The 22,122-nt window shown below is 49.9% G+C and overlaps 4 long non-coding RNA genes across 4 annotated transcripts; 2 read left to right on the top strand and 2 right to left on the bottom strand.

Annotated features, from left to right (window-relative positions):
• The first annotated feature begins 1,444 nt into the window (after positions 1–1,444).
• LOC148219470 (uncharacterized) lies at positions 1,445–3,402 on the top strand. The gene is made up of 2 exons (XR_015799765.1): positions 1,445–1,515; positions 3,035–3,402. It is a non-coding gene; the product is annotated as an uncharacterized LOC148219470 (long non-coding RNA).
• Positions 1,858–3,293, bottom strand: LOC148219471 (uncharacterized). Its single transcript, XR_015799764.1, has 2 exons — positions 3,155–3,293; positions 1,858–2,828 (listed from the first exon to the last, which is right to left on the bottom strand). It is a non-coding gene; the product is annotated as an uncharacterized LOC148219471 (long non-coding RNA).
• Positions 3,403–20,007: 16,605 nt separating the features above from the next.
• On the top strand, positions 20,008–21,985 carry LOC148219468 (uncharacterized). Its single transcript, XR_015799767.1, has 2 exons — positions 20,008–20,098; positions 21,618–21,985. It is a non-coding gene; the product is annotated as an uncharacterized LOC148219468 (long non-coding RNA).
• LOC148219469 (uncharacterized) lies at positions 20,441–21,876 on the bottom strand. The gene is made up of 2 exons (XR_015799766.1): positions 21,738–21,876; positions 20,441–21,411 (listed from the first exon to the last, which is right to left on the bottom strand). It is a non-coding gene; the product is annotated as an uncharacterized LOC148219469 (long non-coding RNA).
• Positions 21,986–22,122: the final 137 nt, after the last annotated feature.

Here is a 22,122-nt window from a genome sequence, read left to right as displayed (position 1 = left end):
CGGCTCGGGTGTCGCTCCCCGACCTTCTAACTCTGGCTGCAAAAGGAGGGTGGCACAGCAAGGAGCCCGCTCGCTCTAGTGGGATGCCTGCGCACGACGCCGACACCGATCCCACGGGTGCGATTTTCGGCGGCGTTTCCAATCGTGCGGACATCTCCTTCAGCCCGCTTCGGCCCGGGGAAGAGGGGCGGGGCCGCCAGCGATGGTCCCGGCGCAGCCCGGGCAGGCTCGGGGCGGAGCCGGGGCTTGGCGAGGCGGGGCACGGAGGTCCCGGGGACGGGACCGGGCGGGGCCGGGGCGGTGCTTTAGGGGCGGTCCCCAGTGGTCCCGGGCGGCACCGGGGGCGGGGCCGGGTGATCCCGGAGCGGTACCGAGCTGTGCTGGGGACGGTGCTGCAGGGGCGGTGCCGGGCCCGCCTCAGGGTGATTGAATGCCCAGAAATCGCCTCCTCTGCCCCGTGCTCACACTGAGCTGCGGGCTGCAGCGTGCTGTCGGAGCTCCGCACACAGCACGGATTTGGGCTTCCCCTCCTCTCAAACCCTCTCCCCCTTCTTCCTCCTCCTCATCTTCCTCTTTGTCCTCTGTCACTGCTGAGGCTCTGGAAAGAACTGAAATTCTGCAGGGAGAGATGTCCTCTCGTGGCCCCAGGGACTGCCTCGGCACGGGCCACGAGCGCCTCCGGCCCCTGCCTTCTCCTGCTTGAAAAGATCACCTGGAGCCCGAGCTCGGGGGGGTGAAATCAGCTGAAATCCAGGTAACTCTGTCAAGTGCCCCCCAGGGACATCGGCGGGGCTGGGGGATGAGGGTTTGAAACAGCAAATTCTTTGGAATATACACCTGTCCCTGTGCCGATGCTGCTGAGCTTCCTGCCACAGTATATCCCCACTCCATGAGGCGCTGTGAGGTTATGGCAGTGGGAATTGAGCAGGGAATTCGGGGCTATGGGCATAATTCACGGGAGCTAGCAAAGCTGACAGCCAACCCCAAATCGGGGCACAGCACAGAGAACAATCTGTGTGCTGCCCTGTCAGCTCAAGCTCCTGGGCTGGGAAGTATTGGGAGTTAAATGTATGGAATTACACAAATCACAGCAACTGGCATCACCCAGAGGGACAATCCAAGGCCCAAACAATTCCTCCACAGTCCACTCTGGGAAAAACACCCTGTGCCTGCCAGGAGCTCTGACCCTGCTTTTCCTACCAGCTCCTGAGCAGTGTCAGGGCCACCACGACGCCTTTAAAATCCAGATAAACCCCAAATCCTACACAGTGAATAATCCAAAGAAAGTACTGAATTGTTGTCATTAAAAGCTCAAAACTCATTAAGAATTCTATGACAACAGTGTAATGGACTCCCAGGAACCTCATGAATGCTCTCGGTTTCATTTTTGTGTATTTTTACTCCCTCATTTGGCAGCTTGTAAAACTTATCCTGGAATTCAGAGGTCAAGCAGGATCGACTTTGGATTGACCTTCACCTCTGGTCCCACTTTGTGCAAACACAACTCGTGCCCAGGTGGGTGAACTCATCACCTCAGCTTTTCACTCCAGAGTATCCCCTCCTTATTTCCCTGTAGATGAACTCAGATCCACTCCTCACCTCCACTGGTCATCCAAGCGTCCATTCTGTTCCCCACAGGCCCTGGTGGCCCCAGGGAGCTCCCTTGGCCTTTCTCCTGCCCCTCTGCAGCCCGAGGTCGCTACACAAACAGTTCTTGTGTCCCCTCTAAATGACCCCGGGTTTTCTGCTCAATGAATGGCATGACCCGTGCCCACTGCTCATGATTCACCCAACCAAAATCAAGAGCAAATGTTGCTTGGGCTTTAAGAACTTGAAATAACTCTGAAGCAGAAGAAATCACCTTTTTCTTCTGGTTTTTATTTTTATTTTTTCATTTAAGATGCTGGACTTGCCTCTGTGGATGTGTGCTGAGCTCTCACTGCAGGGGACTGTCAGGCCTGAATGGCTGTGAGTTCGTGTTCTTCTCAGTAGGGAATCAGAAATTATTCTTAGACCATAGAATTGTTTTCTGAAACCTTTCCCCTTTCCTCTTTGTGCCTTTGAATTTTTCAGCTGTTCCCTGTTGTCACTTCCCCTGCCTGACTTCTGTGCAGCTCCTAGCTGGGAAAAACTGGGAAAACTTAGAGGGTACAGAGGTGGAATTTTTGGCTGGATTTTTCTAACATTTCTAATTTTGCTGAACTTATTTCCCCAGTGAGAAGAGCACGAACTCACAGCCATGCAGGCCTGACAGTCACTGCGGGAAATCTGACACAGTATTAATAAGTAACCTTTCCTGAGAGCAGTCACCACCCCCAGTCCTCCAGCCTTGTCAAATGTTTGCAATGAATGGACCCAAGTTCTAATCCTTAATCTAAATTTATGTCAGCTTTTGTTGGAAAGATACCGGACAGTAAATCATACAAGAGAATTTAAAAATTGCACAAAGAATAACAGGCCCAGACCAAACCCAACCACCCCCATCACTGCTCCACCCCAATTTTGGGAGAAACAGTGATACAGTTTATAAATACTCTCCTTCCACACTATTCAGTCCTTCACCGCACATCCCCAGAGAGGAGTCCCTCAGACCTTGCTCCCCTGAACACCAGGAGAGCTGGAGTTTCACCCAGATCCCACATTCCCATGGCAGTTAATCCCAGCAGGGAGGCAAAGAGGAACCCTGCATCCTCTGACATAGCCCACAGCACGGGCAGCACCAGGAGCCCTCCAGGCTCAGACCTCTGGTGCTGAAGCCTCTGGGCTTTGGCTGATCAAACACCACAGCTCTTGGCAAAGATGCCAGGAGAGTCGTGATTCTTCCTGTCCTGAAAGAGAGGAGGAAAAGAAAATTAAGTCGACTGCAGAAGGATTCCAGCTCTCAACTTCTGCTCTGATTCCTCACTCTGGGGTTTTATCCATGACAAGTGACACCAATTCAGAGTGCCCTTTTCCAGCATTTTTATTCCTAACTATTTCAGACATTAAAAGGATGCTCATTTCTCTTATTGTATTCTTTGCTTAATTTTATTAGCGGCATTTTCATCCCAGACCCCACTTGTCAGTTCTTCAATCCTTTAGCACTGGACTTGGCACAAAGGGATACCCGTGGTGCTGCATCACAAGAAATCCCAAAGAGAAACCCCTTCCAAACCTGACGGAGAAAGCTTTCAAGGCACTCCAGAACACAGACAGCTTTTCCTGCCTTGTCAGGCCACACCAATTCTGTCCCATCCACCTGAACTGTGCAGGTGAGGAAAAGGCTTTCCTTGCTCCTCGGGAATCACGGTCTGAGACCACAGATGTCCATCCTGGGCAGCACCTGGAAACAACGTGGGAAAGGCAAAATGAGAGTGTTTTCTATCAGAAAATTACTACTACTAATAAAAATAACAATCAGAACTTCTGGACAAATTTAGTAACATCACTTTGATATGAGAAATACAGGCCATGCCCATCCTTCTAGCCCAGGTGAAAACAGGAAGGAGAACTAGAGGAAAAGCAGAGTCCCTTATTTGATCTCTGGACACAAACGGAGGCCTTTTCCCTGTGAAACCAAACTCACCCTTCCAGGGTTCCCGAGATCAGCTACGAGGAGGCTTTTGGCACTCCAAGAGCAGCTGGGTCACAGCTGGATGCGGCTTGGGTCTGGGAGACACCGTGCTCCTTCTGGAATTATAGCACGCAAATGCCTGCTCCTGGCCCCAGGCCCGGAGATAAAATCTGTGGGGTTTTTCCCTGTGCAACATTGTTCACCCCTCCCAGGTTCCTGAGATCTGCACAGAGGAGGCTTTGGGCACCCCAAAGGCAGCCAGGGTTACAGGTGGGGGCAGCTTGGGGCTGGGAGAAATCCTCATCCATTTGGAATTTTATCAGGCAGAAACCTGGCTGGGTGCACAGGTCTCTGGACACGACCAGTGGCCCTTTCCCCTGTGAAACAAAACTCACCCTGCCAGGCTCCTGAGACCACTTAGGAGGAGGGGTTTGACTCTCCAAGAGCAGTCGCAACGAGAGATGCTCACACAGAAGGCCATGCAGAAGAGGAAACGAGCGCACCCGCAGCCCCCCAAGGCGCGCCCCAACGCCCCAGACCCGGCACCGCCAGCTCGGGCAGTCCCATAAAGCATCCCCCGCCTCCGCAGCGGCGGGACAGGCGGGGCCCGGGGTCCCGAGGAAGCCGAGCGTGCCCGGAGGCGCGGCAGGACGGCAGCGCAGCGCCGCCTGGCGGCGGAGCAGGAGAGCAGCGCCGGGCCCCATGGCAGTATCGGTACCCGTGCGCCCCCTGCTGTCCGCGGCGATGCAGCGCCCGATGCCGAGTTCCACGCCCGTGTCGCCGAGGGAGAGGGGCACCGCTGGCTGGGGCCTCCCCGCCGACACGGACAGAAGCCGAAGCAGAAGCCCCGGTGCCATTGGCGGCCCCTACCCAGCGGGCCGGGCTCCGCACGGGCCCGCGGCCCCGCGCGGTATCGGGTCGTCCCGCTCCCGTCTTCGTCGCACCCGGCCCTGCTCCTGGCATGAAGCGCGTCACCGCCCCGCGCCGTCCCGCCCCCCGCGCGTCATCGCGTGCGTTCGGCGGCCCGCCCCGGGGGCGGTGCCGGGGGCGCTACCCGGGGCGGTGCCGGGGCAGTGCCGGGGGCGGCACCGGGGGCGGTGCCGGGGCGGTGCCGGGGGCGTTCCCGGTCGCCGTGCCGGGGTAGCCCGGGGAGCGGTTCCGGGAGCGGTTCGGGGGGCGGTGCCGATTGCAGTCCCGGTCACTGTCCCCAGTCCCCGTCCCCAGTCCTGGTCCCGGTCCCAGTCCCCGGTTCCGGTCCCCGATCCTGGTCCCAGTCCCAGTTCCCCGTCCCGGAACCCGATCACGGTCCTGGTCCCAGTCCCCAATCCCGGTCCCGGTCCCGGTCCCTGTCTCCAGTCCCCGTCCCCGATCCCGGTTCCGGTCCCTGTCCCAGGTCCCCGTCCGCGATCCCGGTCCCTGTCCCATTTCCCCGTCCCGGTCCCCGATCCCAGTCCCGGTCCACGTCCCCGATCCCGATTTTTCCCCCCCTTTCACACTGATTTTTCCCCCGATTTATCAATGATTTTTTTCCCCATTTTTTCCCATTTCTCACTGATATTTTCCCCCATTTTTCAGGGATTTTTTTCCCCATTTCTCACTGATTTTTTTCCCCATTCTTCATGGAGTTTTCCCCCCGTTTTTTCACTGATTTTTCCCCATTTCTCACTGACTTTTTCCCCATTTTCCCCCATTTCTCACTGATATTTTCCCCCATTTTTCATGGATTTTTTCCAGATTTATCCCCATTTCCCACTGATTTTTCCCCATTTTTCATGGACTTTCCCCCCCCGTTTCTTACTTATGTTTTTCCCCGATTTCTCATTGATTTCCTCCCCCCCCCCCCCCCCCATTTCGCACTGATTTTTTACCCATTTTTCCCCATTTCTCACTGATTTCTTTCGCCATTTTTCATGGAATTTCCCCACCCATTTCTAACGGATTTTTTCCCCACTTTTCCCCATTTCTCACTGATTTTTCCCCCCATTCTTCATGATTTACAGGATACTCTATCGTGAATGGAAAGCAATTAAAGGAAGGGGGGAGGTTACCAGCCACCTGGTCAGCTCAGACAGCAGAGCTGCACACGCTTGTGAGAGCCTGTGAATTATAGCAGGACAAGACATTAAATATATTTACTGATTCTAAATATGCATATGCGGTAATACATGCATTTGGAAAACTATGGGGAAAAAAAGAGGTTTATTAAGCTGCAGAAGAAAGAAGAAAAAAATTGGTTTACAAGGGATGGCAAGCAGTGGATACCAAAAGCTCTAGCCTTACAATTGTTAAAACAACTTCATTAAAGGAGTCGTTCTGTGCCTTCTTTGGGGTGAGGAAAAAAGGCTGAGGGGGGCTCCGACGTGGTTTGGGGCACCCCAAGGTCCCTGGGAGAGGGAGCCGGGCTGCGCTGGAGGAGCAGGTGAGTCGGGCATGGCGGGGGGTCATGGTGGGTGCCAGAACATTGAGAGGGAGGGGTGGGTGTAGAATGCATGAAAAACAGAACCTTAAAAAATAGCTAAATATAGTCTAAAAGGAATGTTTTATTGGCTTGTGTTTGGATAGAGGTAGGGTTTTTTAATAGATACTGTAAATAGAAAAGATAAAGAATAAAAATATAGAAGCAAATATAAGAAACCAATATATAAATATATTACATTACATTATATTATGTTATGAAAATAGAAATATATAAATATTCAGACTTTAAAAGGAATGTTTTATTGGTTTTTATTTGGTTAGAGGAGGGTTTTTTGAAAATAATATAGGCAAAAATATACAAATATGCAAAAATAGATACTGACATAAAATTATTATAACTATATATGCATATATATATGTAAGTATAAATATATAGAAATAAATATAAATATAAAATACATGTATGTAGTATGTAATAGAAATAATTTATCGATTTTAATATGTTCTATTAAATAGTATGTTATAATAGAATGTAAATAGCATCTAGTATATTAATATACTAGTAAAAACTACATTAAATAGTATATAAATATAGAATCCACAATATAGACATATAAATCTACAGATATAAATATGAAAACTAAATAGAAAAATATATTCAAATAGAATTTAAAATAATCGAGTTTTTTGTTTCTATTTGGTTAGAGGCAGAGCTTTTAAAGAAATAATATTAAAAACTATGAACCTCCAAATATAGATGGATATAGATAAAATAGAAATAACATTAGTAATATAAATCTATGTATATAATGAATAATAAAATAATATTGTATATATGATAAATAGAATAGCAATTAAATTGAATATATGAAATATGTCTAGATTATGACTAGAAATTAAATATTAAAAAATAGATGATTTATATATATAAAAGGTTTTTTTTTTCATTTGGTCAGAGGCAGGGCATTTTTAGTTTGGGTCGGGGTTTTTTTGGGGCGTTCATTGAGAGGATTTTATGACGGGTGGGGACTCTGGTGCTTGGAACTCTCTCCCTTCTCTGTCTGTCCCTGACAGGGCGGCAGTGCCGGGCTGAGTTGGGCGGCAGTGCTGCCGCCGTGTGGACACAGGCGGGTACTGCACCGTGCCCCTCTCAGGATGGCGGAAGGGCCCGCGGGCCGGGACCCAGCCCTGCGGCAGCGCTCAAGATGGCGGCCTCTCTAGGACCCCGGCGGATAGGCGTTTACATAAAACGCCTGCCCGCGCTCGCCGGCGCCCTCACGCCCGCGGCACCGCGGACCGCGCGGCCGTTGTCGGCACGCTCTGACACGTCCGGGAAAATTGTCGGCGAGCGGATAGGCGTCGGCGATTTAATCAGGCATCTTATGCTTACACACCGGGGTCCTGATTTTTTCCCGCCCTTTCTGCCGCCATTTTTGGCAGGTCAGGCGGGGTGCCGCCCGAGCCGCCATTTTGAGAGTCCCGACACACTCAAGATGGCGGCCTCTCTAGGACCCCGGCGGATAGGCGTTTACATAAAACGCCTGTCCGCGCCCGCCGGCGCCCTCACGCCCGCGGCACCGCGGACCGCGCGGCCGTTGTCGGCACGCTCTGACACGTCCGGGAAAATTGTCGGCGAGCGGATCGGCGTCGGCGATGTAATCAGGCATCTTATGCCTACACACCGGGGTCCTGATTTTTTCCCGCCCTTTCTGCCGCCATTTTTGGCAGGTCAGCCGGAGTGCCTCCCGAGCCGCCATTTTGAGAGTCCCGACACACTCAAGATGGCGGCCTCTCTAGGACCCCGGCGGATAGGCGTTTACATAAAACGCCTGTCCGCGCCCGCCGGCGCCCTCACGCCCGCGGCACCGCGGACCGCGCGGCAGTTGTCGGCACGCTCTGACACGCCCGGGAAAATTGTCGGCGAGCGGATCGGCGTCGGCGATGTAATCAGGCATCTTATGCCTACACACCGGGGTCCTGATTTTTTCCCGCCCTTTCTGCCGCCATTTTTGGCAGGTCAGGCGGGGTGCCGCCCGAGCCGCCATTTTGAGAGTCCCGACACACTCAAGATGGCGGCCTCTCTAGGACCCCGGCGGATAGGCGTTTACATAAAACGCCTGTCCGCGCCCGCCGGCGCCCTCACGCCCGCGGCACCGCGGACCGCGCGGCCGTTGTCGGCACGCTCTGAAACATCCGGGAAAATTGGCGGCGAGCGGATCGGCGTCGGCGATGTAATCAGGCATCTTATGCCTACACACCGGGGTCCTGATTTTTTCCCGCCCTTTCTGCCGCCATTTTTGGCAGGTCAGGCGGGGTGCCGCCCGAGGCGCCATTTTGAGAGTCCCGACACGCTCAAGATGGCGGCCTCTCTAGGACCCCGGCGGATAGGCGTTTACATAAAACGCCTGCCCGCGTTCGCCGGCATAAAAATAAATATGCATAAATATAAACATAGACATAAACATGCACAAACGTTAACCTGCATAGATATAAACATAAACATAAACATAAACATGCAAAACAATAATAATAAATATAAATATAAATAGAAATAGAAATACAAACATTAATAAAATCAGTGAGAAAGGGGGTAAAATCAGTGAGAAATGGGGGGGAAAAACCATGAAAAATGATGGAAAAATCAGAGAGAAATGGGGGAAAAATCGGTGAGGAATGGGGAAAAAGATCAACGAAAAATTGGGAAAAATCAGTCAGAAGTGGGGGATAAAAATCAGTGAGAAATGGGGGGAAAAGTCGGTGAGAAATGGGGAAAAAATCAGTGATTAATGGGCGGGAAAATGCATGAAAAATGGGGGGAATAATTCAGAGAGAAATGGGGGCAAATATCAGTGAGAAATGGGGGGGGGAAATCAGGAAATATCCATGAAAATTGGGGGAAACATCCATGAAAAATGGCGGAAAAAATCAATGAAAAATGGCGGAAAAAATCAGTGAGAAATGGGGAAAAATGGGGAAAAAGGAGTGATAAATGGGGGAAAAAATCAGTGAGAAATGGGGAAAAATGGGGAAAAAGGAGTGATAAATGGGGGAAAAAATCAGTGAGAAATGGGGAAAAATGGGGAAAAAATCCACGAAAAATGGGTGGAAAAATCCATGAAAAATCAACGGAAAAATCAGTGAGAAATGGGGAAAACATCATGGTGAAATGGGGCAAAAATCAGAGAGAAATGGGGAAAAATCATTGAAAAATGGGGGATAAAAATCAGTGAGAAATGGGGGGAAAATGGGGAAAAACATCAGTGAGAAATGGGGAAAAAAATCTTTGATAAATTGGGGCAAAAATCATTGAGAAATGGGGAAAATAATCAGTGAGAAATGGGGAAAATTTGGGAAAAATCCAGGAAAATTGCGGGAAAAAATGCTTGAAAAATTGGGGAAAAAATCCGAGAGAAAATCCCCGGGAATCCCCGGGAAAAACCCCCCGGAATCCCCGAGAAAATCCCCCGGAATTCCCCGGGAAAATCCCCCCGGAATCCCCTGGAAAATCCCCCTGAATTCCCCGAGAAACTCATCCCGGAATCCCCGTGATAATCCGTCCGCTATCCCCGAGAAAATCCCCCAGGAATCCCCCAGAAAATCTCCCCGAAATCCCCGGGATAATCTCCCCGGAATCCCCGAGAAAATCCGCCCCGAATCCCCTGGAAGATTCCCCCGGAATCCCCGAGAAAATCCCTCGGAATTCCCCGGGAAAATCAACCCGGAATCCCCGAGAAAATCCCCCGGAATCCCCGGGAAAATCCCCCAGGAAAATCCCCGGGATAATCACCCCGGAATCCCCTGGAAAATCCCCTAGGAATCCCCGAGAAAATCCCCCCGGAATTCGCCGGGAAAATCCCCCCGGAATCCCCCAGAAAATCCCCCCGGAATACTCTGCAATATCCCCCCGGAATCCCCTGGATAATCCCCCCGGAATCCCCGATAAAACCCCCCTGGAATCTCCAGGAAAATGCCCCGGGAATACGTGAGAAAATCTCCCCGGAATCCCCGAGAAAATCCCCCCGGAATCCCCGAGAAAATCCCCCCGGATTCCCCTGAAAATCCCTCGGAATTCCCCGGGAAAATCCTCCCGGAGTCCCCGGGAAAATCAACCCGGAATCGCCGGGAAAATCCCCCCAGAATCCCCGAGAAAATCCCCCGGAATTCCCCTAGAAAATCCCCCCGGACTCCCCGAGAAATTTCCCCCGGAATCCCCGGGAAAATAGCCCCCGGAATCCGCGAGAAAATCCCCCCGGAATCCACGCGAAAATCCCCCAGAAATCCCTGTGAAAGCCCCCCCGGAATCCCCAAGAAAATCTCCCCGGAATCCCCGAGAAAATTCGCCCGTAATACTCGGGAAAATATGCCCGGAATCCCCTGGAAAAACCCCCCGGAATCCCCTGGATAATCCCCCCGGAATCCCCGATAAAATCCCCCTGGAATCTCCAGGAAAATGCCCCGGGAATACGCGAGAAAATCCCCCCGGAATCCCCTGGAAAATCCCCCCTGAATCCCCGAGAAAAACCCCCCTGAATCCCCGAGAAAATCCCCCCGGATTCCCCTGAAAATCCCTCGGAATCCCCGGGCAAATCTCCCCGGACTCCCCGAGAAAATCCCCCCGGAATTCCCCGGGAAAATCCCCCCGGAATCCCCGAGAAAATCCCCTAGAATTCCCCGGGATAATCCCCCCGGAATCCCCGAGAAAATCCCCCCGCAATCGCCGAGAAAATCCCCCCGGAATCGCCGGAATAATCCCCTGGAATTCCCCGGGAAAATCATCCCGGAATCCCCGAGAATATCCCCCCGGTATCGCCGAGAAAACCCCCCCGGAATTCCTCGTAAAATCCCCCCGGAATCCCCGGGAAAATCCCTCCGGACTCCCCGAAAAAATCCCCCGGAATCCCCGAGAAAATCCCCCGGAATTTCCCGGGAAAATCACCCCGGAATCCCCGAGAAAATTCTCCCGAAATACTCGGCAAAATCCCCCAGGAATCCACGGAAAATTCCCCGGAATCCAGGAGAAAATACCCCGGAATCCCCATGAAAATCCCCCCGGAATCTCCGAGAAAATCCCCCGGAATCCCCGCGAATATCCCCCCGGAATCCCCGCGAATATCCCCCCGGAATCCCCGGGAAAATCCCCATGAATTCCCCGGGAAAATAATCTCGGAATCCCCGAGAAAATCTCCCCGGAATCACCGAGATAATGGCCCCGGAATACCCGAGAACATCCCCCGGAATTGCCCGAGAAAATCATCCCGTAATCCCCGAGGAAATCCCCCCGGAACACTCGGGAAAATCCCCCCGGAATTCCTCGTAAAATCACCCCGGATACCCCGGGAAAATCCCTCCGGACTCCCCGAAAAATTCCCCCCGGAATACTCGGGAAAATCCCCCCGGAATCCCCGAGAAAATCCACCCGGAATCCCCTGGAAAATCCACCGGGAATTCCCCGGGAAATTCCTCGCTGAAACCCCTGGAAAATCCCCCCGGAATCCCGGAGAAAATCCCCCCGGAATTCCCCGGGAATATCCCCTCGGAATCCCCGGGAAAATCCCCCCGGACTCCCCGAAAAAATCCCCCCGGAATACTCGGGAAAATCCCCCCGGAATACTCGGGAAAATCCCCCCGGAATTCCCGAGAAAATCCCCCGGAATTCCCTGAGAAAATCGCCCCGGAATCCCAGTGAAAATCCCCCCGGAATCCCCGTGAAAATCCCCCCGGAATCCCCGGGAAAATCCCCCAGGAATCCCCTGGAAAATCCCCCAGGTATCCCCGATAAAATCCCCCTGGAATCCCCTGGAAAATCCCCCTGGAATCGCGGGGAAAAAGCCCCCCGCATTTCCCGGGAAAAATCCCCCGGAATCCCCGATAAAATCTCCCCGGAATCCCTGAGAAAATCCCCCCGGAATCCGCGAGAAAATATGCCCAGAATCCCCGATAAAATCCCCCCGGAATCCCCGGGAATATCCCCCAGGAATCCCCGATAAAATCCCCCCGGAATCCCCCAGAAATTCCCCCCGGAATCCCCGACAAAATCCCCCCGGAATTCCCGACAAAATCCTCCCGGAATCCCCGGAAAATCCCCCCGGAATCCCCGGAAAATCCCCGCGGAATTCCGGTCCATTTCTGTAGGAGAATAGTTTGTAAGGATAGTGCAGAAGGCACTAGTTGCCAACGAGTTACAGCTGTACTGATTAGCAAGGAGTGGAAACAGCCTTGCCTGCCCAGTGAGGCTGGTTGTTATAAAAGCGTGGGTCAGCTGGCTGCCAGTTTCACTAAGCACAGCTCCAGCAGGAGGTGCAGAGCCTGCTGCAGTGTGGGCTGGAGCCTGCTGGCTGTGCTGCGAGGAGGAAGGGACACGTGGCCGTGCAAGGGATGGACAAGGTGAGAGGATGCTGTGTGTGGGACAGACAGGCTCAGGTGGCTGGGGAAGGGACAGGCTGGGGTTTAGCCAGTCGTACAGAGGAGAGGAGGAGTCGGGGCTGTGTGGAGCTGCCTGTGAGAAAAGGAGTCAGAGTTGCCTCAAAGAAATCTGTGGAGAGAAGGCATGAAAAGTGTGTAATGAAAGACTAATGTTGGTGCCTGTCATGTCTGTCTTGATATAATTGCTACACGTTTTCTCGGAATGCTTGAATTTAGACATAAAATGAAAACTTTATTGTAAGAAAGGAATGCATTTCTCACCAAAGTGGTGTAGGGTGGGGGATCACAACTCACAGATGGCCTGGAAGCGGAACGGCCACAGGGGTTACTGTAACTGGGCCTCCAGTACCAAAGCCCCAGTGGGTTTAAAGGCTAGAGCTGGGCTGGGATTAGCACGGGCTATGCAGCTGGGCTCATGCACAGGTCTGTCAGCACTCCTACCCGAGGACAGTCCCTCACCTAGGGAGAGGTTCTAGGCCTGGAGATGAGGCTGAGTTTGGGAAGGGTGATGAGGACACGGTTAGGGAGGGATGTAAATGCATATCAAAAGACTTAATTTTGAGGGGTGGCAAGCATTAGCTATAAAACAGGAAGTATTTACAGCTAAAGGCTGGAGGTGGGGGCTGTCTGAGGAGGACAGGACTGTTTAAGGCTGAAGTTGGAAGAGAAACCTTGGTGAAGCTTTTGCGTTAGAAACGGCCTCACCTGCCAAATCAGATTTTTGTCTTCAGGATTGCATGAGTGAGGATGCCACAGCCAAGGAAAAGGTTCAGGTTTGGGAGGCAAAGGCGAGTTAGGCAGGGCTGCAGGGCTGGGGCTTGGCTGTTTCCATACTGCTCAGGGCAGCAAAGGGTAGCTGGCTCACTGGGCCTTGGATCTAGAACTCTTTCTGGAACAAGGTGGAGAGCTGAGGTTCATGCAAGGAAGGGGCCAGGAATTCTTTGTCTGACTGGAAAATGCCAGAGGGGCAGTGTGTGACTCGGATAGGATGATATGTTCGTCTGGCGAGAGTCACAAAAGAATATTTTGGTTTACTGATAACTGGGCAGCTCAGAAGTTACTACTTGACTTAGTTGCTGCTCCCATCTGTTGCACACATAAACAGAGCAAAGCAGACGAATTCTCTCGGAGCCTGAGGTCTTTGACTGGCCCTCCAAAAATGCTGCCCGCTAAAAAACAGACGTGGGGGAGGAAAGTTGTCAGATACAATAGAGCAAGAAAAGGACACGGGCTTCAAAGTGCCCTCCAGCAGACCACGGAAGTGACCTGTCTGGAAGTGAAACCAGCAGTCTGCTTCCCCAGCCTCCTGGAAGCCTCTAACAGCTACACAGGCAGTGAGGGGAGAGAACAATTCAACCTAAAAATAATTTTCAGTAGCGTTCTGCACTGCTGTTAAAAATACTGCAACCAGGGAATGTGGTGTGGTGATAACTATTAGGCCTGTAAGTCTGGTAACTGGGGCTTTTAGCTCAAACATCTCGGTATGGCTACTTTGAGCCTTGTAAAAGCTGCGTTAAGTCCAATTTCTTGGGTAGTTCTACTAGCTCTAGCCTTGCTTTTCATCCCCTCAGTAACAAAGCAACTCCCTCTCGAGAATGTTATTTACTTTCCATATTATGTGCCTACCGATTTCTGGAATTGCAAATGTCTTTGGATACATGCGTAAATTTAAGTTTCAAGAAAGCTGTCAAGCTAAAACAAAGGCTTGCCATAATGCAGAAGAAAATGTTTTATGGAAGAACTGAGAGGTCCCTACCTGGGCATAGAATTTGCTATACTAAGGTGTGTTCCAAACGGATCTGCCATCTAAACAAGCAGAAAAATAGTTGGAATGTAGTGAGTTCAATTTAACTATTGCTAGAAATAGGAATTATTAGCAGAGCTTGGAGCATGATATCACTAGCAGCAGTAAGACGCTTTTAGCTTGCTTCTCATAAATTACTTGTAAAAAGCATTTGTACCTAGTGTGTAGCAATTAATATTTCCCCATTTTCTTCCCCCCCGCCCCCCAGTCTCAGGTACTCCTTTTATTTTACCCTTTTCTGTCTTGTAACATCACCTTCCTTTATTTTATTCTATCTTCTGTTCTCAGAACATCGCAGCATCCTCTGTCAATGTGAAAGCATTTGTTCATCCTGTCTTGGAATGGCTGTCAATGTTGCCCTCTTCTGGATCACTTTTTTTTTTTTTTTTTTTTTTTTTTTTTTAAACAATATGTTGCTAAATGTCAGGAAAATTAATCCACAAACACCAGCGGTTTATGTCCAAAAAGGAAACGGAGGAGTCCTTTTTGCTTTATTCGAATAAAGGGAGAGGCCATGGGACATTCCCCTGGGATCTCTCCAATTTTTGGAGGACGCAGCCTCCTTTTTATCCTATTTTCCCGGCCGCATTTCCCTCTCTCTTTTCCCATTGGCTGAGGTACTTGAGAGGCACAGACTTCCCGGAACGCCTGATACCTGAAATTCCCCTCTAATGTATAACCCTCCCTTTTAATTTTTAATTCTTATAGAATTCATAGTTTCCCCCCGTTGCTTCTTTCATCTTTCGATATCCAATTTCATTTATCAGCAGCCCTGCAGTTTGTTTGTAAAGGCAACTATCTCTTTCCATTCATCAATCAGTGGAATCCATCCCATTGTTTCTTTTATCTCTCAGTGCTAGCCTTATCTACAGGCTGATCCACAGCTCATTTGTAAAGACAAATTCAACATTCCTCTCAGCTAATAAATGAGAAGTTAGCTGAAAAAAGTAAAAACTGGATTTTTTTTCCGGTGTGTGTCGGACAATACAGTGGAGAGAATTTGCGGGAGGATGATCGAGGATATCCTATTATAATATCGTTCTCGGCCATTTTACTATTTTAGATCATCAGTTGTATTCTGAAAGAAATCTATTTTAATGATATGTGTACGTTTGCACGAAGTTATAGTTAAATATAGCTTGCGGCTGGGCTCTTTAATGAATAGGGGTATTTTTGGTTTTAATTCAATATTTTATGCTTGTGGTGTGTAGTGTGCTGATTTATTTTTTAATGTTATTTACTACGTGCGCTTTTGTTTTTGAGTGAAGGTAACTTTCTGGATGGCTTTGTATTTGAGGCAGAATGAATTGAAGTAGGTTTTTAAAACTGATTTTTCATATGTACGATGGGGAGTTTAGTAGGGGCAGCTCTGATGGTGGGGGCTTGGTTGTTAATTTTATCAGACGGCTTTTGTTAGATACAGCTTTTAATTCTGGGAAGTTTTGTTTTTCTAATGTCGTGCTTTGAAGGTGGTTTTCGAGGATGTATGGTATAGCTTTATTTTGTTTGTAGATGGTGTATGATAAGGGCTATGGTCTATTTATCTAATGCCATGTTTTTTCATTCAGGTGTTGATAAGGGAGTTCTTGAATGGCGTTTTGTGTTGTTTTTGTTTTTGGTGGGGCGTTGTTTTTAAAGGATACCTTGATAAGGTTTGCCGATGGCGTTCTAGCCTGTAGCATAAGGCATAGGGTAGTTTTTGAATTATTTTGTGGTGGTTTTGATTCTTGCCAGTATGTAGTGTTTGTTTGAGGTAATGCTGTGTAGCTAATTTCTGTTTTCTTATTAATATTAGAATTGGAGTGTTGTAGTATATGGGCTGTTATTATATCCTAGGGGTTCTATTTATTTGGTTTGATTGTTTTCTAGTTATGGATAATTTTTCTCAAAAAACCATTTTCAGGATTTCAGGCGTGACACAAAAGAACACTCAGATTGCTGGAAGGGAAACGTGTGCCCAGATTGTCTCGAAGCAGTGCTGCTGTCGGTTCTCGTTCAGTTGTGTCTTCTGAAAATGAGACTGTTGTATTCATTGCGCTGTGCTAAACACTTGTCATTCTCCCAATGCCAGGAAACAGATGAAGCTTGAAGAAAGAGGAAGGAATTTGGAAGCGTACAAACAAGCTGAGAAGAGGTTCAGAGATCAGGGTGCTCACTGGCAGCAGGGGCTGGGGTTAGGGCTGAGCAGGAGCAAAGCCGGAGCACATCAACCTCACCTCGTGTTTTCTCGGGGGCTTTATGGCCCTGGCAAGAGAGAGATGTTCACTGATGAGTCCCAGGCCGAGCCGTGAGCACAGCATGTTGTGTTGGAGCTGGGGGGTTTTTTTGAGACGTTCAGCAGCCACACTCTCTAGTCAAGAGTCCTGAGGTTTGTTGCTGCTCCACTTTCATCCTCATATCCAGCTTCCAGCCCTTTTCTTCTCTCTGTCCAGTGTGTCGTTTGTGTTCCTTTCTTGTCCTGTGTGCTCCCCATCCCATTCCCGTTCCCTACGGAGGGGGAGGGTGTGGAGACTGGGGGCTCCGACGTGGTTTGGGGCACCCCAAGGTCCCTGGGAAAGGGAGCCGGGCTGCGCTGGAGGAGCAGGTGAGTCGGGCATGGGGGGGGGGGGGGGGGGGTCATGCTGGGTGCCAGAACATTGACAGGGAGGGGTGGGTGTAGAATGCATGAAAAACAGAACCATAAAAAATAGCTAAATATAGTCTAAAAGGAATGTTTAAATGCTTTTTATTTGGGTAGAGGCACGGTTTTTATAGCTAATATAAAAATAAAATATAAAGAATAGAAATAGATTGGTATACATGTAAAATATAATGAAATCTAAGTAGCAAATATCTATGAAAAATCTAGTGTATAACAGAAATAATGCAAATATAAGAATATGTATAAATATAAAATAGAGCTATGAGAATGGTAATAAGAATGGGGTAAAACATCAGTGAGAAATGGAAAAAAACCACATGAAAAATGGTGGGAAAATCAGTGAGAAATGGAGAAAAATCAGTGAAAAACGGGGGGGGAATCTTTGAAAAACGGGGAAAAAAATCAGTGAGAAATGGGGGAAAAAAAATCCATGAAAAATGGGGGAATAAATCAGTGAGAAACGGGGAAAAGTGGGGGAAAAAATAATTGAGAAATGGGGAAAAAATCAGTGAGAAATGGGGGAAAAGTCGATGAAAAATGGGGGAATATTCAGTGAGAAATGGGGGGGGGGGGGGATCAGTGAGAAATGGGGAAAAAATCCATGGAAAACAGGGAAACAATCCATGGGCAATGGCGGGAACAGAGCGAGCTGTTGTCGCTCGTGCTGTGGTGGCCGATGCTGTGGGGAAAAAATAAGTGAAAAATGGGGGCAATAATCAGTGATAAATGGGGAGAAAATCAGTGATTAATGGGCGGAAAAATGCATGAAAAATGGAAGGAAAAATTCAGAGAGAAATGGGGGCAAATATCAGTGATAAATGGGGAAAAAAATCAGTGATTAATGGGGGGAAAAATGCATGGAAAATGGGGGGAAAATTCAGAGAGAAATGGGGGCAAAAATCAGTGAGCAATGGGGGGGAAAATCGGGAAATATCCATGGAAAAATGGGGGGAAAAAATCAGTGAGAAATGGGGAAAAAATCAGTGAGAAATGGGGGAAACATCATGGTGAAATGGGGAAAAAAAATCTTTGATAAATTGGGGAAACAAATCATTGAGAAATGGGGGAAAAAAATCAGTGAGAAATGGGGAAAATATGGGAAAAAATCCACGAAAATTGCGGGAAAAAATGCATGAAAAATTGGGGAAAAATCAGTGAGAAATGGGGGAAAAAATCATTGAGAAATGGCGGGAAAAATCAGATCGGCGATCGATAGCTAATGCGTGCCTATGGATTAGATCAGCGATCGATTGATCGTGCCTGCCGATCGATTATATCGGCGATCGATTGCTAATGCCTGCCGATCGATTAGATCGGCGATCGATTGATCGCGCCTGCCGATCGATTAGATCGGCGATCGATTGCTAATGCCTGCCGATCGATTAGATCGGCGATCGATTGATCGCGCCTGCCGATCGATTAGATCGGCGATCGATTGCTAATGCCTGCCGATCGATTAGATCGGCGATCGATTGATCGCGCCTGCCGATCGATTAGATCGGCGATCGATTTCCAATGCCTGCCGATCGATTGCTAATGCACACTATTTGCACACTCCTTGCACACCCTTTGCACTCATACAGAGGCAGGAGGTTTGTCAGTTCTGGTCGGGGTTTTTTGGGGCGTTCATTCAGGGGGATTTCCTCAAGGATTGGGACACTCCTTGATTCCATCCCTTGCCTGTCTCCCAAGCGCCACCCTGTGGGCAGAGCGCGGTACTGCGCGCCTGCCTCTCCCAAGATGGCGGCTCGGGTGTCGCTCCCCGACCTTCTAACTCTGGCTGCAAAAGGAGGGTGGCACAGCAAGGAGCCCGCTCGCTCTAGTGGGATGCCTGCGCACGACGCCGACACCGATGCCACGGGTGCGATTTTCGGCGGCGTTTCCAATCGTGCGGACATCTCCTTCAGCCCGCTTCGGCCCGGGGAAGAGGGGCGGGGCCGCCAGCGATGGTCCCGGCGCAGCCCGGGCAGGCTCGGGGCGGAGCCGGGGCTTGGCGAGGCGGGGCACGGAGGTCCCGGGGACGGGACCGGGCGGGGCCGGGGCGGTGCTTTAGGGGCGGTCCCCAGTGGTCCCGGGCGGCACCGGGGGCGGGGCCGGGTGATCCCGGAGCGGTACCGAGCTGTGTTGGGGACGGTGCTGCAGGGGCGGTGCCGGGCCCGCCTCAGGGTGATTGAATGCCCAGAAATCGCCTCCTCTGCCCCGTGCTCACACTGAGCTGCGGGCTGCAGCGTGCTGTCGGAGCTCCGCACACAGCACGGATTTGGGCTTCCCCTCCTCTCAAACCCTCTCCCCCCTTCTTCCTCCTCCTCATCTTCCTCTTTGTCCTCTGTCACTGCTGAGGCTCTGGAAAGAACTGAAATTCTGCAGGGAGAGATGTCCTCTCGTGGCCCCAGGGACTGCCTCGGCACGGGCCACGAGCGCCTCCGGCCCCTGCCTTCTCCTGCTTGAAAAGATCACCTGGAGCCCGAGCTCGGGGGGGTGAAATCAGCTGAAATCCAGGTAACTCTGTCAAGTGCCCCCCAGGGACATCGGCGGGGCTGGGGATGAGGGTTTGAAACAGCAAATTCTTTGGAATATACACCTGTCCCTGTGCCGATGCTGCTGAGCTTCCTGCCACAGTATATCCCCACTCCATGAGGCGCTGTGAGGTTATGGCAGTGGGAATTGAGCAGGGAATTCGGGGCTATGGGCATAATTCACGGGAGCTAGCAAAGCTGACAGCCAACCCCAAATCGGGGCACAGCACAGAGAACAATCTGTGTGCTGCCCTGTCAGCTCAAGCTCCTGGGCTGGGAAGTATTGGGAGTTAAATGTATGGAATTACACAAATCACAGCAACTGGCATCACCCAGAGGGACAATCCAAGGCCCAAACAATTCCTCCACAGTCCACTCTGGGAAAAACACCCTGTGCCTGCCAGGAGCTCTGACCCTGCTTTTCCTACCAGCTCCTGAGCAGTGTCAGGGCCACCACGACGCCTTTAAAATCCAGATAAACCCCAAATCCTACACAGTGAATAATCCAAAGAAAGTACTGAATTGTTGTCATTAAAAGCTCAAAACTCATTAAGAATTCTATGACAACAGTGTAATGGACTCCCAGGAACCTCATGAATGCTCTCGGTTTCATTTTTGTGTATTTTTACTCCCTCATTTGGCAGCTTGTAAAACTTATCCTGGAATTCAGAGGTCAAGCAGGATCGACTTTGGATTGACCTTCACCTCTGTTCCCACTTTGTGCAAACACAACTCGTGCCCAGGTGGGTGAACTCATCACCTCAGCTTTTCACTCCAGAGTATCCCCTCCTTATTTCCCTGTAGATGAACTCAGATCCACTCCTCACCTCCACTGGTCATCCAAGCGTCCATTCTGTTCCCCACAGGCCCTGGTGGCCCCAGGGAGCTCCCTTGGCCTTTCTCCTGCCCCTCTGCAGCCCGAGGTCGCTACACAAACAGTTCTTGTGTCCCCTCTAAATGACCCCGGGTTTTCTGCTCAATGAATGGCATGACCCGTGCCCACTGCTCATGATTCACCCAACCAAAATCAAGAGCAAATGTTGCTTGGGCTTTAAGAACTTGAAATAACTCTGAAGCAGAAGAAATCACCTTTTTCTTCTGGTTTTTATTTTTATTTTTTCATTTAAGATGCTGGACTTGCCTCTGTGGATGTGTGCTGAGCTCTCACTGCAGGGGACTGTCAGGCCTGAATGGCTGTGAGTTCGTGTTCTTCTCAGTAGGGAATCAGAAATTATTCTTAGACCATAGAATTGTTTTCTGAAACCTTTCCCCTTTCCTCTTTGTGCCTTTGAATTTTTCAGCTGTTCCCTGTTGTCACTTCCCCTGCCTGACTTCTGTGCAGCTCCTAGCTGGGAAAAACTGGGAAAACTTAGAGGGTACAGAGGTGGAATTTTTGGCTGGATTTTTCTAACATTTCTAATTTTGCTGAACTTATTTCCCCAGTGAGAAGAGCACGAACTCACAGCCATGCAGGCCTGACAGTCACTGCGGGAAATCTGACACAGTATTAATAAGTAACCTTTCCTGAGAGCAGTCACCACCCCCAGTCCTCCAGCCTTGTCAAATGTTTGCAATGAATGGACCCAAGTTCTAATCCTTAATCTAAATTTATGTCAGCTTTTGTTGGAAAGATACCGGACAGTAAATCATACAAGAGAATTTAAAAATTGCACAAAGAATAACAGGCCCAGACCAAACCCAACCGCCCCCATCACTGCTCCACCCCAATTTTGGGAGAAACAGTGATACAGTTTATAAATACTCTCCTTCCACACTATTCAGTCCTTCACCGCACATCCCCAGAGAGGAGTCCCTCAGACCTTGCTCCCCTGAACACCAGGAGAGCTGGAGTTTCACCCAAATCCCACATTCCCATGGCAGTTAATCCCAGCAGGGAGGCAAAGAGGAACCCTGCATCCTCTGACATAGCCCACAGCACGGGCAGCACCAGGAGCCCTCCAGGCTCAGACCTCTGGTGCTGAAGCCTCTGGGCTTTGGCTGATCAAACACCACAGCTCTTGGCAAAGATGCCAGGAGAGTCGTGATTCTTCCTGTCCTGAAAGAGAGGAGGAAAAGAAAATTAAGTCGACTGCAGAAGGATTCCAGCTCTCAACTTCTGCTCTGATTCCTCACTCTGGGGTTTTATCCATGACAAGTGACACCAATTCAGAGTGCCCTTTTCCAGCATTTTTATTCCTAACTATTTCAGACATTAAAAGGATGCTCATTTCTCTTATTGTATTCTTTGCTTAATTTTATTAGCGGCATTTTCATCCCAGACCCCACTTGTCAGTTCTTCAATCCTTTAGCACTGGACTTGGCACAAAGGGATACCCGTGGTGCTGCATCACAAGAAATCCCAAAGAGAAACCCCTTCCAAACCTGACGGAGAAAGCTTTCAAGGCACTCCAGAACACAGACAGCTTTTCCTGCCTTGTCAGGCCACACCAATTCTGTCCCATCCACCTGAACTGTGCAGGTGAGGAAAAGGCTTTCCTTGCTCCTCGGGAATCACGGTCTGAGACCACAGATGTCCATCCTGGGCAGCACCTGGAAACAACGTGGGAAAGGCAAAATGAGAGTGTTTTCTATCAGAAAATTACTACTACTAATAAAAATAACAATCAGAACTTCTGGACAAATTTAGTAACATCACTTTGATATGAGAAATACAGGCCATGCCCATCCTTCTAGCCCAGGTGAAAACAGGAAGGAGAACTAGAGGAAAAGCAGAGTCCCTTATTTGATCTCTGGACACAAACGGAGG

Source organism: Sturnus vulgaris, unplaced genomic scaffold, assembly GCF_052056855.1.
Source record: "Sturnus vulgaris isolate bStuVul1 unplaced genomic scaffold, bStuVul1.hap1 Scaffold_1063, whole genome shotgun sequence".
NCBI lineage: Eukaryota > Metazoa > Chordata > Aves > Passeriformes > Sturnidae > Sturnus > Sturnus vulgaris.
This window is presented reverse-complemented; position numbering and strand designations above follow the sequence as displayed.